The sequence below is a fragment of the Puma concolor genome, chromosome B4 (assembly GCF_028749965.1).
Source record: "Puma concolor isolate L17-30 chromosome B4, mPumCon1.1.hap2, whole genome shotgun sequence".
Classification (NCBI taxonomy): Eukaryota; Metazoa; Chordata; class Mammalia; order Carnivora; family Felidae; genus Puma; species Puma concolor.
The window spans coordinates 26,777,399-26,794,252 of NC_141673.1; the positions used below are offsets into that span (position 1 = coordinate 26,777,399).

At 47.4% G+C, this 16,854-nt stretch overlaps 1 long non-coding RNA gene across 1 annotated transcript; it reads right to left on the reverse strand.

Annotated features, from left to right (window-relative positions):
• Window positions 1–12,664: 12,664 nt before the first annotated feature.
• On the reverse strand, window positions 12,665–14,085 carry LOC147578977 (uncharacterized). Its single transcript, XR_015253098.1, has 3 exons — window positions 13,804–14,085; window positions 13,173–13,279; window positions 12,665–12,826 (listed from the first exon to the last, which is right to left on the reverse strand). It is a non-coding gene; the product is annotated as an uncharacterized LOC147578977 (long non-coding RNA).
• Window positions 14,086–16,854: the final 2,769 nt, after the last annotated feature.

The following is a 16,854-nucleotide window of genomic DNA, read 5'->3' on the forward strand; positions in this document are numbered from 1 at the left end:
CCTGTGAAAGCAATTCTTTAGGACAGGGACCATGTTTGTGTTCTTCCCATCACTGAATTGGTAGTGACACCGAGCATGTAATAAGTACTTGACTATTAGTTCAATTAAGTTAACTGATTTAAATTATTTATGAATTAAATTAATTAACCCATTTGAGGGAAAGACGGAGCGGTATGAAAGTGGAAATGAAAACCACCAATGATTCTACCCACAGAGACACCCTATCAGTGTGTTGATGAACTGGTTTCCAATCTTTTCCTTTGCATATGCATTCTTTTTCACATAAATTGAGATCATGCTTTAAGATTAATCTTATATTCTGCCTTTAAATTCGTGTTATATCATGAGAAATTTCCAAGATCATTAGTGTTCAAAAACATCACTTCTAATGACTGTGTGACCCTCTAGGGCGTGGGTCTAAAGGTTTAACCACTCCCGTGTTGTGTATTCAGAATGCTTTCAAAGTCTCAGTTGGGACTCAGAACAATAAATGATCATCACCGTCACTGGGCTCCTTCTAGAAGACAGGCACTGTATCTGACACCAGGGCACAGAGAGGTGGGAAAGCTCTACGTCAACGCCCACAGTTAAGAGGCAATAGTGGATAGGGGGTGCCTGGGTTAAGTATCCGACTCGGTTTCAGCTCAGGTTGTGGTCTCATGGCTCGTGAGATTGAGCCCCCATTGGGCTCTGCGCTGACAGTGTAGATTGGGATTCTCTCTCTCCCTCTTTCTCTGCCCCTCACCTGTGCGTGCTCTCGCTGTCTCTCAAAATAAATAAATAAATAAACATTAAAAAGGAAAAAAAAAAAGAGGCAATGGTGGATGAACCTGGGAGGGTAGGAACAGTCAGGAAGGGGGAGAAGAGCCAGGACTGAGCAGTTCTTGGACTTCAAGGGAGGGGGAGACTGTTGGGAAGGAGAAAGTGGAGAAGACATCAAAGGTGGCAGAGAATTCCTGGCTCTTATTTGCAAACTGTGTTGTGACCCCCAGGTGACCCTCTACTTCCTCTAATGGGGGCCCTGCCCCCTCCTGCTCCAGGGACTTTGCACATGCCGTCCTTGCTGCCTGGACTCTATCCACTGACTTAAGGCCCCCATCTTTCCGCTCTTAGCTCAGTCTTACATCCTTTCATTGCCTTCCCTGACTCGGCTACCTCCCTCTATTAAACACTCACAATGGATGGTCTTCTTTGTACTCATTTTCTATTCATTTCTATAATCCTTGATTGCTGCATGCCTCCTCCGCTAGAGGTTCACAGGTAATAAAAATACGTTGGATGAATGAGTGAGTGAAGGGGCAGGGCTGAAAGATGTGCCTTTTCTTTGTGAAGATATGACAGATGCGAGCAGAGAGAAATATAGACACAAACAAGCAGGCAGAGGCTCTCCTCCAGCTCTCTCCCGTGCCCAAGGAGAAGCCTTTTCTCAGCAGGCATCTGGACACAGAGCAAGCCTGGCCGGCCCACGTCGGGCAGGGCCAGGAATCAAACCCATGAACTTGGCATCAGTAGCACCTGCGCTGTTCCTCTGACATGGAGCAAAGATGAAAAGGAAGGAAGGTGGTGGGCACCCCTTCTTGTCCCCCCCCCCCACCTCAGTTTCCTTACTATAGAGGTTAGAAGGGGAGATAGGGTGTCTTTGGAAGGTTCTCCAAGCATGGCAGGCAACCAGGAGGTAGCCAGCAGAGGACGGAGATTTGTGGGCGCTGCAGATGAAGTGACTGAGCATTCAGGACCTGTCTGGTGGCGATACCGTCAGCCCTGGAAGAATACATTTCTAACAGCTCCTTCTTATACATTATTCATGAAAACAGGAAGACATAGCCGATAACATCAGAATGATGCCGCTGTCCAGCAAATCTAATGACTGTAGCTTAAGGGCATTTTAACTAGCATGGAAAAAATGATTGTTGCCAATCTGGGGTCCTGGAGGCTCAGAAAGCTAACTCAAGCTGGAAGAGCAGGTGTGAGTTTCATATTTGGAAAAAGGCGTGGCCTTCCACTGGCAACATCTGTTTCTTTGTGGTGTCTGGGGCCTCCCCGCCCTCCCATTTCTTAGTTTCTAATGGAGAAATTAATGCTGCTCTAGCTAAATAACCTCAGGTTTTCAAATCAGTCTCTATTTTCATATCTGTCAGTCAGAAGGCAGGGACAAGCCATAGGACTTTATGGAGGGTTTTGCAGGATTTCAACATAAATTATTAGCCTCTAATCTGTTCAAGCCTAAGGGACGAGTGCTTTTTAAACAGAGAGCATTCTGCTGCTGCCGAGATCTGATTTTTGTGTCCCGCTTCTGATTCATTACAACTGCAAGATCCATTCCATCCTAAACCCCGTCCAACTTGCTGTCAAATAAGCCAGGAGGTTTGTTTGTTTACAGGGGAGAGAGAAAATTGGGAGGGAAGGTCAGTTCAGTTATCCCAGAGGCAGAGGCGAGGAGAAGCAGAAGGCAGCTCACTGCAATTCTTAATTTGCCTGTTATTTTCTGTTCTTTGCCCTGGAATGTTCTGGCTTCCTGAACATCAGAGGATGCATTCAATTACATGCATCCATTCATTCATTCTTCCCCAAACACTTATTGAGGGTGTACTATTTGTCAAGGGTACTCGCAAACTATTTGCAAACTAAAAAAATAAACCAGGCTTTGATGCCTGCCTGCATGCAGTTTAAAATCTGCAGGCAGATGGAATGAGATCAAAGCCGTTCATAAAACAGGGCTTCTCCATGTGTGCTGGGAGAGGAGATGACTGTGGCAGGCCTTCAGATGGTCAGGTTTTATTTGAATAATTACATATTTTATTCATGCTCATGTGTATCATATAAGCATAGCCAGCCCTTCCAGCCTGTAATTTCACAGACACTTGCTCAGGGGCCTGGTGAAGGTGAGTTAACGAAATAATTATTAATAGACCAAGTGGTATTGTGATATGCAAACCCAAAAAGTTGGTGCCTAATCGTTGTAGGAGCAGTAGTAGCCGTACGTTGTAGGAGCCGTACTAAGCACCAAGACCTAGAGTGCTTAGTATGGCCCAGGTACTTTTGGTAAACATTTGACAGATTTACTTCTTGTATAACCTCCACGCCTGATTCCTGGTGAAAAAGTGCAGTGGTTTGATCGCACGTGCATCTGCACGCAAGATTGTAAGGTGCATGAAGGCAGGTGCCAAAGCCTGGTTCACTATTTAGTTTGCAAATGGTTTGCAAGTACCCTTGACAAGTCATAACACCCTCAATGATTATTTGTGGGATAAGTGAACAAATGAATGTAATTGAACACATCAACCCACGTTCAAGAAGCCAGAACATCTTAACGAAGGACAGAGAAGAAGAGGCCTCCCATTGGCTGCTGTCTTTCCTGCTCCCCAAAGGGTATGTGTGGGGCAGTGCACCCTCCCTGGGACACTTTTGGGTGTCATCGTGCAGATTCTTCCGCCCCACAGCCAGGCCCCAGGGTGGGGAGAGTGGATGCAGGGAGCCCGATTTCAGCCTAAGTACTACCTTATTAACCAGTCCAGCTGTACTGATAACAAGCCAGTCGCTGCATTTCAATCTCCATCTGGTTCCTGGTCTGGTTTGGTTAAGATTCTGGAGGGGATTAATTCACAGCAATAACATTCAACTTCACCATAACCTCATGCGTCATTATCACCTCCACCTGGACGGGGAACAGGCTCAAAGAGCTCCAAGAACTTGCTGGAGGTCACAGCCAGTCAATGGCAAAGCCAGGATTCAAACGGATGGCTACTCTCGCATCTTTAAAAAATTCATTATCTCAGGTAGCTGAACTGGTCTTCTTCAAAACTCTCTAACGTGCTAGGATAATATAACTGCTAGAAATCACAAAGTTCTTTTTTAAATTATTTTTTTAATCTTAATTTTGAGAGAGACAGAGAGGGAGAGAGAGAGAGACAGAGTGGGAGTGGAGGAGGAACAGAGAGACAGGGAGACACAGAATCTGAAGCCGGCTCCAGGCTCTGAGCTGGCAGCACAAAGCCCGATGTGGCGCTCGAACTTAAGAACCGCGAGATCATGACCTTGTTTGAGCCCAAGTCGGACGCTAAACTGACTGAACCACCGGATGCCCCTAGAAATCACAAAGTTTAAAGAAATATTCTCTCTGCCTAGTTTTTGATGTGTAACTAAAGTCTTACAAAATGAAATAGTCACGTGAATGATTAAATTATAATTATGACAGAGGAGTGGCTGCCCGTTTGGAAAGACTTAAACATTTTATAGAAACTCAGTGTTAACACTGGCCAGTTTTCCCCCTTGATTCTTCTCTGAATTCCAATGAATTTTTCATCAGCTTATTAATTAGCACAAATCATGGATTGCGCTATGTAATTAAGGTCTTATGTGTTCCTCCAGATCTTATATTTGAGTTAAATGTTAATTTTTCACAGAGAAAAATTAGAAATTTGACAATCGCCTTCCTTCCTGGCAATAGAATATACATGCTGCCTGTCAAAAAAGATTGAGTGCCTGAGTTTCCAAGATATGGAGTGATAGATTATTCAGCATGAAATTGCAAACTCATTTGCCCAATATCACAATCAATTGCTGACAGCAGTTTTTTTCCCCCAGAAACCCATTTGTGAAGTGCATTTGGTAGTCTAGTCACTGAACATTAACTCATATGCCAAGGCTTGCCATTAGTCTTTGTAACTTTTCTTTAGTCCCTACCTTGGTTTGCTTTGTTATAATTTCTGTCAGTCTGAGTCACAAAAAGAAGAAGAAGAAGAAGAAGAAGAAGAAGAAGAAGAAGAAGAAGAAGTTATATTGTATGGATACAATTTCCATAGTATTATTACTATTAATAATAATAATAGTTCTTACCACGTACTGTTGGGAGACAATTCTCATGGATCTCTTATATTTCTGTACATCCCATAAGCAGGGGTGTTGACTCTTTCTGTTCCAGATTATCTTTTCAAAGATGTTTATCGGCAAAGGGCCTTGGAAGATAGAGATAGTGTCTCCCACTGAAGCAAAGAGCAATGCTTACTGCCCATTATAAAATATTTGGCTCCCCCTGGGTGGCTCAGTCGGTTGGGCGTCCGACTTCAGCTCAGGTCACGATCTTGCGGCTCGTGAGTTCGAGCCCCGCGTCGGCCTCTGTGCCGACAGCTCAGAGCCTGGAGCCTGCTTTGGATTCTGTGTTTCCCCCTCTCTCTCTGCCCCTCCCCAGTCATGCCGTGTCTCTCTCTCCTTCAAATATAAATAAACATTGAAAAAAATTGTGAAATATTTGGCTCACCAAGCTCAGGGTTCCACTCAGATAATGCAACCCCCTGCATGTGCAGGTAGTATTTTTTGCACTACTCCATGTGAATCAGGCTCAGGAAACCAGCACACATACTGACACTCTGGCAACGGCTACTGATGTGACTCGTAAGGGCCTTCATCCTTGGCCTCTGACCAGAGTCTGTGTCATCTGCCAACATTTATGAAAGAGTGGTAGGGTAACTTGGGAGTTTACAAGTTGGGTAAATTCTCAAAGCTTTTACAGTTCTTGGCATAATACCAGGAAGTGTTAAAAAAAAAAAAAAGTGCGTGTGTGTGTGTATGTATTTGTTAAATATATATGCATAGGTATATTAGACATCTGCTCACGGAACAACATTATGAGGTAGGTATTACTATTATCCTTATTTTACAGATAAGGAAACTGAGGTACAAGAGGTTATCCAAGTGGGTAGTGGACCAGGCACTATGGCTCTGGTATCTTTTTTTTTTTTTTTTTTAATTTTAGAGAGAGACAGAGACAGATAATCAGCAGGGGAGAGGGACAGAAGGAGAGGGTGGGAGAGAGAGAGAGAGAGAGAGAGAGGGAGAGAGGGAGAGAGAGAATCTTAGCAGGCTCCATGTTCAGTGTGGACCCCAATGTGGGCTCAATCCCACAATCCTGGGACCGTGACCTGAGCCAATGTCAAGAGTCAGATGCTTGACCGACTGAGCCACCCAGGTGCTCCTGCTCTGTTTCTTGTGGAAAACCCCAGAGTTTGCCTTAGCAACTGAATTTCACTTTGAAAGTGAAGTGCTGCTTGGTTCACGTCCAAGAATAGACTGACCAAATGTTGGTGTTGATGCAGAGCCTTCTAAAGTTCCAGGAAGTTCCCGTGCACTCACTTCGCAAGTATTTATAGAGCATCAGAGTGTGCCATTCCAGGTACTTCAGGAGAACAGAAAAGAAAACTCTGGGCACTGCTTGTGGTGTAGTCCATGCTTTTGGTGCCCAGGGTGCCGGGGGTAGAGATCAGTCCAGGCTGGGGGTGGGGGATCCTTGTTTCCTCCTGTAGTTTCCACTGGTCAGTGCAGTTAAGATGTCCCACCTGAAGACCTTCCTCCTGCCCTGGTCCATGCTCCACAGGGCAATTGCTCCTTACCTTCTGCTTTCCAATACCCCCATTAGTAATAATGGTACAAAAAAAAATAATAATAATAACACAGTCATTCACTAAATATGTATCACGTGCTTACTTTGTACCTGGTACTGTTACAGGCATTCGGGATAGATCGTGAACGAAACAACATCCTTGCCCTCCAGGAGCAGACATCTAGCTGGGGAGATGAGCAACAAGCAAATAAAGAAATACGTGATGCCAGCTGTGGATAAGCTTGTTGAAGAAACGAACAGCAGAGTGAGGATAGACAGGGTGAGCAGGAGGGCTGTTTTAGGTGGTGGCCGTGGCGCTCCCTGAAGAGGCGCCATTTGATCCGAGACCTTAGTGAAGGCATCATTCATTCCTGCAGGACGCATCTTTGCTGAGCGCCAACGACATGCCAGGCACGAGGGGTGCTCACTGCAGTGAGCCAAAGGATAGGCGTTCTATTGAGGAGAGATAGGCAGTAGACAGAAAAATAAAACCTGGGGCCTGGCCGTGGTGGAAAGCGCTGTGGGGCCAAAGAAAGCAGAGAAGCTGGTAGGGAGGGCCGGGGCACGGACGAGGGCGTCGCGAGCTGAAATTGGGCCGATCAAGGCGGGTCTTGCTGAGGTGACATTTGAGCAAAGTTCTGAGGAGGGAGGGAATGAACCACGGGGATGACTGGAGCAGGAGTGTTGCGGGGAGAAGGGACGTCAGGGACAAAGGCGTGGAGGTGGGAGCAAGTCTGTCGTGCTTCATCAACAGCACCAAGACCCATGTGGCCGGAGCAGAGAGGACTGGGGGAGACACAGGAAGGCTCAGCTCCTACTGTAGGACTTGGGCTCTCACTCTGTGTGAGGTAGGAAGCAGGCAGAGGGTTCTGGGGCCATTACCTGGCTTATAAAATAACAATAACGGTAACCCTGGGGTAGCCGCTGCTTATGAGGGCTTTCTATGCTGATCACGGCAGGTGCCATCCCAGGTACCCGTCACTAGCACAGACTCTGATTCTTTAATCCCGGCTGGGCTCTCAACAGAGCCCAGCGACCCTTTAGCCTGTGGGCCCTCAGCTTTCCTGTCTTGTTCTCCAGAGAGTGAAGCCCGTCTCCACCCCGCTCCTCTTTCCTGCCTCATGGGGCCAACCCCACACCGATACACGTATCTGCACGCTCAACCTTTGGCATCTAGGCACCCTTCTTCGAGAACCTCTCGGTCCGGGTTCGGCGGGTACAGGGCTGCCCAGCTTCCAGCCACGTTGTGGGCCCTGTGTCTAGATTCACACCAGTGGTTACGGGGGAAGGCTGTGCCCTCAAGATTGCACCCTCTGTCTCTCCTTTTCCTTACAGCCACAATTCTGAAGAACTGTTCCTACTTCCTGCCTGGGGAGGTCTGGCCTCCTCTTTCCTCACCTGCTGAAATGGGCCTCACCGATCCCGCCAGTAGGCTGCTGGTAGCTAGGTCTTGGGGTGTGTTCACACTTTGTCTATCTGGACTGCTCCGAGACCAGGGACACTGGTCGCGGCCTCCTTCCTGGACCCCTCTGCACGCAGCGTGCAGTCAGCCTTTCTGATTGGTCCTGTTCTTGACCACCGTCTGGTTCCACAGGCACCACGCCATGACTTCTCATCCTCGCGGATGTTCAAAATTGTCTTCCCGGCCCCAACTTACCTCCTAAGTTTTAGTCGTCTCAACTGTCTACACGACTTTCCAGTGGGATGTCCCTTGATGCTGGGACTCTCGTGACCCAATCTGAGTCAATGTAACTACCTACCTCCCCCAAATGTCCCTAGCTCATCCTTTGCCCTCTGTCTTCAACCAACCCTCCTAATCAGTTGCCTTACCTCCTTCGGGGTCTACCATCTTCTTGTTCCCACTGCCGAGGCCCTGGTTGATTCTGTCAGCCACTCGCTGTCACCTGGACTATTACCAAGGCCTAGTTATCTCATAAGGGTCACCCGAGAAGTTTCCTGAAAGCGGAGATTCTCAGGCCCCACCCCCAGAAAGTCTGATTTAGTCTGGACTCAAGATAGGATTCAGGCATCTGCACTTTTTTTTTTTTTTTCAACGTTTATTTATTTTTGAGACAGAGAGAGACAGAGCATGAACAGGGGAGGGGCAGAGAGAGAGGGAGACACAGAATCGGAAACAGGCTCCAGGCTCTGAGCCGTCAGCCCAGAGCCTGACGCGGGGCTCGAACTCACAGACCGTGAGATCATGACCTGGCTGAAGTCGGACGCCTAACCGACTGCGCCACCCAGGCGCCCCGGCATCTGCACTTTTAATAAGCTCCCCAGACAATCCCAGTAAGGGGGTCTCCGACCACACTGTAAGAAACTGCATTACTTAGCCTCCCCTTATTCTGGTCCATTCTCCCTTACTACAGCTATTACTACCCACTTTTGTTGAACACTTATCATATCTCAGGACTGCGTTGAACCCTCCATATGCATAGGTCCCACTAAACAACCCTTTGTCTTAACTACTAGTATGAGCCCCATGTCACTTTTGAGAAGACAGTGGCACAGAGAACTAGGTTAACTAGCCCCAGGACACGGTTCATTTGACCGAAAGCCAAGTTCTCAGCATTACATTTTACCACTTCCCTTGCTTCCCATTCAGCTACCCTGAGTGACTTCAGTTTTCCAAATGCACCTGCTGCTTTATACCTCGGAGCCTTTGTCCATGCCGTCCCCCTCTTTCAAATGGCCATTGGTATAAGTTCTATGGCTGTAGACCAAATTACCACGACGTTAGCAGCCAGACACAATGTGGCTGGTTCGTTGCTCAGGTTCCCACAAAGCTGAAATCAGCTGGGGCTGTGTTCTCACATGAAGCTCAGGGTTCTCTTCCGAGCTCCTTGGTTATTGGCAAAATTCAGTTTCTCTCTTCTCTGCAGTTTCTCTGTGCTCAGCTCCTGAAGGCTGCCCACATTCTTTGCCATGTAGTCCCCTCCATCTCTAGAGCTAGCAGATGAGAATCTCACCTATGATAAGTTCTTTTCATGCTTGAAATTTCCTCTGCCAGGACAAGACTAGTCTCTTTTAAAAGTTGCCTGATTAGGTCAGGCCCACCAAGCAAAATTTCCAGATTTTAAGGTCAGCCGATTTGGGATTTTACTTGCATTTGCAAACCCTCTTGCAGCTGAACCGAAATCAGTGTTTGGATAATTGGAAGAAGGTGTGTGTACACTGGGGGGGGGGGGGGGGGGGCCTGGGAACCTTGGGGTCACTGTAGACTTCTACCTACCACACCATCTAATCTTCAAAATTCGGCTCAAGGATTATTGTCTTCCTCAGTGCCTCTAGGCAGAGGGCCCACCTCTGTTACCCCCACCGCCTCCAACAAAACACTCTTGACATTTGCCCAATGTAGTATAATATTTCTTTACAGCTCCATTCCCCGCCCCCCTCCCCGCTGGGCTGTGACTTTCTTGAGGGCGGGGACCAAGGTTTAGCCCTCTTTGTAGCCCCAGCACCTAGAACAGCAGCCAGCTCATTACCTACTTGCTGCCTGTGGGTGAGTGATGCGCCAGAGTCGGCTCGACCAAGAACAGCGTTCAAATTAGATTTGCGTATACTGCACGAAAAGGGCTGTTGATTGGAGCCCGGGGAGGTCCCAAGAAACGTCAGCGGTAGCTAGCCTGTGCTTCCAAAGCTTTTAGCCACGATTACCAGGGCCTGGCAAGTGCTCCAGAGAGAACCAGCACCACGGTGACGGTGAGGCGGATGAGCCACTAGGTGTCACTCCCGATTCAATAAAGAGAGACCAGTTCCTTCGAGGGCCCTCTAAGCCTTTCTTGTGAAAGAAGCTGGTCAGTGGGTCCCACCCATTGTTTTCTTCTAGTTCACGCTCCAAATCGTCCTCTGTTCTCCAACTTCCCCCCACTGACACAGTCTGGGTCTAAAAAAGGACAACAGATCAGGAGTTACCAGGGTTGGGGCCGCCATCCAGTTCAGCCTCCGGATTTTGTAGATGAGCGACTAGATTGGGGGGCTTGTGAGGCGGGGAACAGAGCCGGGCTTCAGCCCCCACATTGGCCCTGCGCGCCCCTCCCTGCCTTCGGGCCATCTCCTGGAGGCACAGGGTCCCGACTCTCAGCCTCAAGGGTGTCCTGGGCGATCCCGGGGCTGCCCCACCGTGTGCCCCCAGATCAAGAGCCAGGCGCTCAGGCCGCACTCAGTCCCTCTTCCTACACGGAGACCCAGCCCAAGGAATCCTGCTCCTGTACTTAGGAACTCAGGAAGGTGTCGTGGTCAACGAGGGTCCTGCGGGTCCGTTAAGACCTGCCTTTGCGGATCGTCCCAAGCGATCTCTTCTTTCTTTGGATTCGAGGGATGGGAAGTGGGGAGCATCCAGCTTCCTGGGACCCGGGCGATCAGTATCTGCAATGAATCGCAGTCCTTCCCCTTGAGGCGGGGGAAGTTTGGGGCTGTAAGGGGGAGGATCGAAAAAGGCAGGAGTTTGAGTCTGTTTTTCGTCCCCTCTACCTTTTCTCGCTGGAAGAAGTTGGCGTTTACTCCCGAGGTTCGGGACCGAGGGGGGAATCGCCTCGCCGCGCGTGAGGATGCCTTTTCCTTCACCCCCGGCAGGGGGCGCCCTTCCCCCGTACCCGCTCCCCTCGGGGCAGACCGGCTCTTCTCCCCACCCACCTCAGCCCTGGGCCCTGCCTCGTCCAGGCAGGCTCCCAACCCCAGGCCCAGGCGATAATTTCAAACTCATTTCTGTCTGACCTTGGGCACAGCCTTTGACTGGCCTGTTCCCTTGCTCCCAGTTGACTTACTGTTCACTTTGATTTTTAGTGAATATTGAAAATCATTCGCATTTCCTGGAGCACTGGGTAAGAGAGGTTACTTGGGTGGATGGGAATTGAACTAAAGAAGTTGGCTCCGGATCCAGACTCCTACCTGGGCTCATCCATAGAATAATCTTATCTACCAATACAGTAATTTCCTTTCAAACTTGCAAAGGGTTTTTTTCCCATGTACAGCTTGACTGATTCTGTTTGTTAATCTCTTTCCTCTCTGCCTGAAAAGGTTGATTCATTTATTTTTAACCAGTATTTTTTTTTTTAGTTTTTTTTTTAATTTTTATTTTTGAGAGAGAGAGAGAGAGAGAGAGAGAGAGAGAGTGCACGAGCGGGGGAGGGGCAGAAAGAGAGGGAGACACAGAATCCAAAGCAGGTTCCGGGCTCTGAGCTGTCAGCACCAGACCGGAAGCGGGGCTTGAACTCACAAACTGTGAGTTCATGACGCTTAACCGACTGAGCCACGCCCCTTCTCAACCTGTATTTTATTGAGCACCTCTGTGCTTCAGGTACCAGGGTGAAGAAGGCAGGGTTGTTTCTTGAGTTTGGTGGAACTAGGGCTCTGGTAGAGGAGACATATTGAACAAATAAGTGTAGGAAACATTAATTTGTTATAACTGAGATATTTACCACAAAGAAGAAGCACAGGCTCTGGGGCGAAGGTGGAGTCAGCCGAAGTCCTCTCCTGAATCTGAGCCACAGGTATTTTCCATGTTTACCCTGATGCTGTCTTCCCTCCTCTTCCTGCTGCAAACTCTTACAAATCAGGAAGCCCCAGGAGCAGATGAGTCAGTGTTTTCAAGGCTGCATGTCCCCATGTGAGGTAACCAGAGTCAGAGTCTTTCTGGAGTCTCCTCCCTCCTCATTTACACTCCTGGGAAGGGCGCAGCTTGGCAAGGCATTAACTATTTTGCGTGATGAAATTTACATTGCAAATTTCTTCCGATCTGATGATTAACAAGGTCTGAAAACAAGAAGACAGTTCTGGATACGCATCCTCCTCCTCCTCCTCCTCTTCCTCCTCCTCCTCCTCCTCTTCCTCCTCCTTTTCAGTGTTTATTGAGCACCTACTGGGTATGGTCCTGTGTGTTCAATGCCAAGGATCAAAAAAAGACACTAGAGGGGCTCCTGGGTGGCTTAGTCAGTTGAGTGCCTGACTCTTGGTTTCGGCTTGGGTCATGATCTCACGATTTGTGGGATCAAGCCCCACACCAGGCTCTGTGCTGGCAGAGGGAAGCCTGCTGGGGATTTTCTCTCTTTCTTCCCCTTCCCCCCACTCAATAAATAAATAAATAAACTTAAAAAAAGACAAGATACTAGAAGACAAAAGGGGGAATATGCTAAAAGGTAAGAGGTGGTATAGAATAATGGCTCCCAGAATTTGGGATTTTATGAACAGCTAAAAATGAGAGCTTTATTAGTTAAAAGAGGTCTAATATAACAGTGTCTTAAATAAGATTTAAAAAAAAGTTTATCTCTACCATGAAAGGTAGGTGCTCCAGGTAGGTGCTCCCAGATTGATAGGGCTGCTCTGCTCCAAGCAGCTCTCCAGGACCCAGAGACTCCTTCTGTCTTGTTTCTCTGCTGTGTTTGACCTCTATTCTGAAGGTCATGGTCCTTTCAAGGTCCAAGATGGTTGCCGCAGTGCCAGTCATCACTTTCAGTAGGAAGGAGGAAAGGATAATGAAGAGGGGCAAAGGGTGGGTAGTGGGTAATGTACAGAGAAGGTTCCCAGATTAAGACTCATGTACTTCTAAGTTATTGGACAGAACTTAGTCACATGGCCCCTAAAGTTACAAGGAAGGTGGGAGATGCAGTTTTTATTTTGGTGAGCCACGTGCCCAGCTAATTACTGGAAATTCTGTTACTAGCAGTCTTTGTCACTGAGCCTGACTTAGGGTGTCAATGTCTAATTTTGCCAGTAAGTATAAAACGCCCTGACAATTCTTCCCCAATATATCACAAATGCACCCTCACTCTCACAGGCTTTTGTAATTTCTCACCTTGAATGAATGCAACAGCCTCTCTCTGTTGCCAGGGTGATCGGTCCAAGATGTAAAATTAATCATAACAGCCCTCTGCTTAAAATGTCTTGGTGGATCCCTATTGCCTTGAAAGAAAATGTAAACTCTTTAATAAGACTGGAAGTCCTGTTGTCATCTCACACTGGTGTCTTCTGTAGCCTTATCTCTCATGACTTTCCCACACGCACCCCACAGTCCAGGCATACTAGGTGACTGGCAGTTGCCAGGATGCTCCCCTTCCACCTCCTCTGTCTGGAATATGTTCTTCTGTAATATCTTGGCAACTGGCCCATTTCTACAGAACTTTGCTGAGGTCCATCTTCATTGGAAAACCTTTGCCAGTTCTGTGTCGTATGCCTCTGACATCTCCCTCTCCCTCCTCCCCACCCCCTTACCTCCACACACAAAGCAAGATCTATTCAAAGAACGGGATGCCGTTGCCTGGGTAACAGTACCAGCCAATGGTTGAACCACCAGCCACATTTGCAGTGGGGCTCCTGGATTTCTGGTTTGCACTGTTGGCCACACCCTTTCTTGAAAGACTGTCACTCTCCTTGGTCATTGCTTATTCCCCTGGCCCTTTCTTCCCCTTTTCTGTGTTTCTTCTTACTCTGCTCATTATGAAATGTTGACGTCTCTAGAGATCAGGTTTTGGTCTTCCCTTGTTATTCCACATACATGCCCCGAGATTCTTCATTCCCTTTTGTGACTTCAGGTACCATCCCCAGAGTTCTCATTCTCTACTTCCAAACTGGATTTCTCTTCTGATCCTTGGATATGAATGTCATCTATTGAAAACATGGAATAGGGAGGGCCAGTTTTCAAAAAGGAAGTAATGAAGCTTCACCCTCCCAGCCGACTCTACCCTCACCCCAAAGTATCATTGCCTACTGCAGGCCAGGAGTCTGGGAAATGACCCTCTGCCTTTGCTTGCTCCTTGGTGCAGGGTGTGCACTCATCTAGAAAGGGCCACCAGCCACGATTTTCCCTCTGAGCACTTCTAGTCTCTGGCCTTCATGTCATTTCCCTCAGGAGCTCTTTCGGAGACAAAAAAACTTCCTCCCCATTTTTATCCAAGGCAAGTGTGAAGCAACAGAATACTCAAGACAAAAGACCCAACAATGAGTCAGGGCAGCTCCTGATAAAGGCATCCAGATGTCCCCCCAGGCTGCCACCTCCAGAGGGGCTCGTGCTACAGTAGACAGAGCATCTGGCTTGAGACTTTGACAGAGGTCCTGCTGAGTGAAGGTGAGGCAAGGCTGAACTTTCTGCAACCTGTGATCTTCCCAGAAGAAAGAAGGGGGGAAAACAGAGACTCACATGCTGCCTTCTCAACCCGGCAGCTACAACACGAGCACTCCTTTAAATAAGTAATTCCGGTCATTTTCCTGCTCGTCATCTACCTCCAGCTTCCCTTAATTGGTCGGAATCCTTCCCTGAGCCTGCACGGTCCTCCTTCCTCCACCATTGTGTCCTGCCATGGTTGTCTGCCTTCTTTCCACTCCTCGAACACACCGAACTCTTTCTACATGTAGACCTTACCATTTGCAATTTCCTCTGCCTGGAAAGCCTTCCCTGCAGCTCCTCCTATGGCTTACTCCTATTAGCCTTGGGTCTCAGCTCCAGGCTCTCCTCTTAAGGACAGCCTTCCCTGATGCCCTGGTCAACAGTGACTCTCCTTTCCCGTAGCCACTCCTTGTCACATGTCCCCAAGTAGGTACCTAGTAGGAATGACACGCTCTGAAGTCATCCTGTTTATTTGCTTGCTTACTGTTCATACATGTACAACCTCCTTCCCCATCTTGCTCACTTCTACAGTGATTGGAAGAGTTCCTGGCACATGAATAGTAGGTGCTCTACGGGTATGTGACAAATGAAGGGAAATAGAAAAGAAGGAGAGCTATCACCACACTCCAGCAGACACTGTTATTCAATGTTTGGGTTGTTGTTTGGTTTGTTGAGGCCTTTTATTGACTTGGGTAAATCTAATAGGGTAACAAGGTTGGCATGTTCCATAACAGATAAGCCACAGATGTGAGTATTTACATCAACTCTTGCAATCTGTACCCCATCCCACATATACCACAAGCTCTGGGTATGAAAAAACAATTTTCCTAGATGAGAGAGAGGCTCCATATCTCACTTGCCTGAGTCAACTTCAAGGCAAACTTAATTCTATGATTTGGGTGGGACTCATTTGGGTTATGTGGAAATGACCTCCAGTGGTATAAGACTGTCACTCTGTCATTGATGAATATCATTGGTGAACGCATCTGTGTCCTTTTATTAAGGCTCGTGTTCCTGCTGGGAGTGTAGGTATTTGATGGACATTCTGAGACAATGCTGATAAACCCAGGTTTGACCAAAAGTTTATCTCCAGAGAGGTTACCTTTTCCTCTTTCTTTCTGGTAGCTTTCTTCCTCTTTGTGATCACAGAAGATCTCCCAGGCTGTGTGGGAAAGAAGGGCTGCTAGCTCACTGGTGCTGAGACAAATTGGCCACCACCACCATCATCAAAACTTCATGTTGTGTGTTGTAAAATTTAAAAACTCTCAGGGAATATTATGACTTTTTCTTTTAAAAAATATACCTGAAACAACCCAAATGTCCATTGAGAGATGAATGGATAAAGAAAATGTGGTATGTACTGCCAGTGGAATATTACTCAGCCTTTAAAGAGAATGAAATTTGGGGGCATCGGGGTGGCTCAGTCGGTTAAGCCTCCGACTTCGGCTCAGGTCATGATCTCACGGTTTGTGAGTTCGAGCCCCGCGTCGGGCTCTGTGCTGACAGCTCAGGGCCTGGAGCCTGCTTCAAATTCTCTCTCCCTCTCTCTCTGCACCCCTCCCCAAAGATAAATCAACATATAAAAATTTTTAAAGAAAGAATGAAATTTTGACACGTGTTACTACGTGGGTAAACTTCAAAGACATGCTAGGTAAAGCAACATGGATACAGGAGGACAAATATTGCACAATTCTACTTATGCGAGGTCCTCAGAGTGGTCAGACTCATAGAGACAGGAAGTAGACAGTGGTTACTGGGGGCTGGGGGGCAGCGGGGAATAGGAGGTTATTGTTGGATGTTGAGTTGGGGGTGGTGGAAAGGCCTGGAGACGGATGGTGGCGCTGGTAGCATAACGGTGTGAATGTACCTAACGCCACTAAGCCGTAGCCTTAAAATGGCTAACGTGGTAAATTTGTGTTATGTGTATTTTGCCAAAACAAAGAAATGTCTTTTCAAATATATCTTTTACTTGTCTATTATTCCAACAGATTTCATAAATTGTACTTGAATTGCTTTCTAAATATGTGCTATAAATTTGTTTACTTCAGAGTGACAGTTGGTCCCAAAACAATTTCAGGAAAAGACGTGTGTGTGCCCATGAGTGGGGTGTGTGTGTGTGTGTGTGTGTGTGTGTGTGTGTGTGTGTGTGTTGGAGTGTGATGGGATGTATACCACATGTATAAAAAGAGCTCAGGTGTTAACCACCGAGGTGGAGAAGTCACCCAGCTTCTTCTGGCTTCTCTCTTTGCTTCTTCTGCATGGAGGTTTTGTAGAAGATTGTAAATGTCCTATTGACAAAATTCAAAGTCTGAGGCACGGATGTACCTAACTTTGTACGTTCCAAGTGTAAAACTTTAGGTAAAAGCAGACGTAT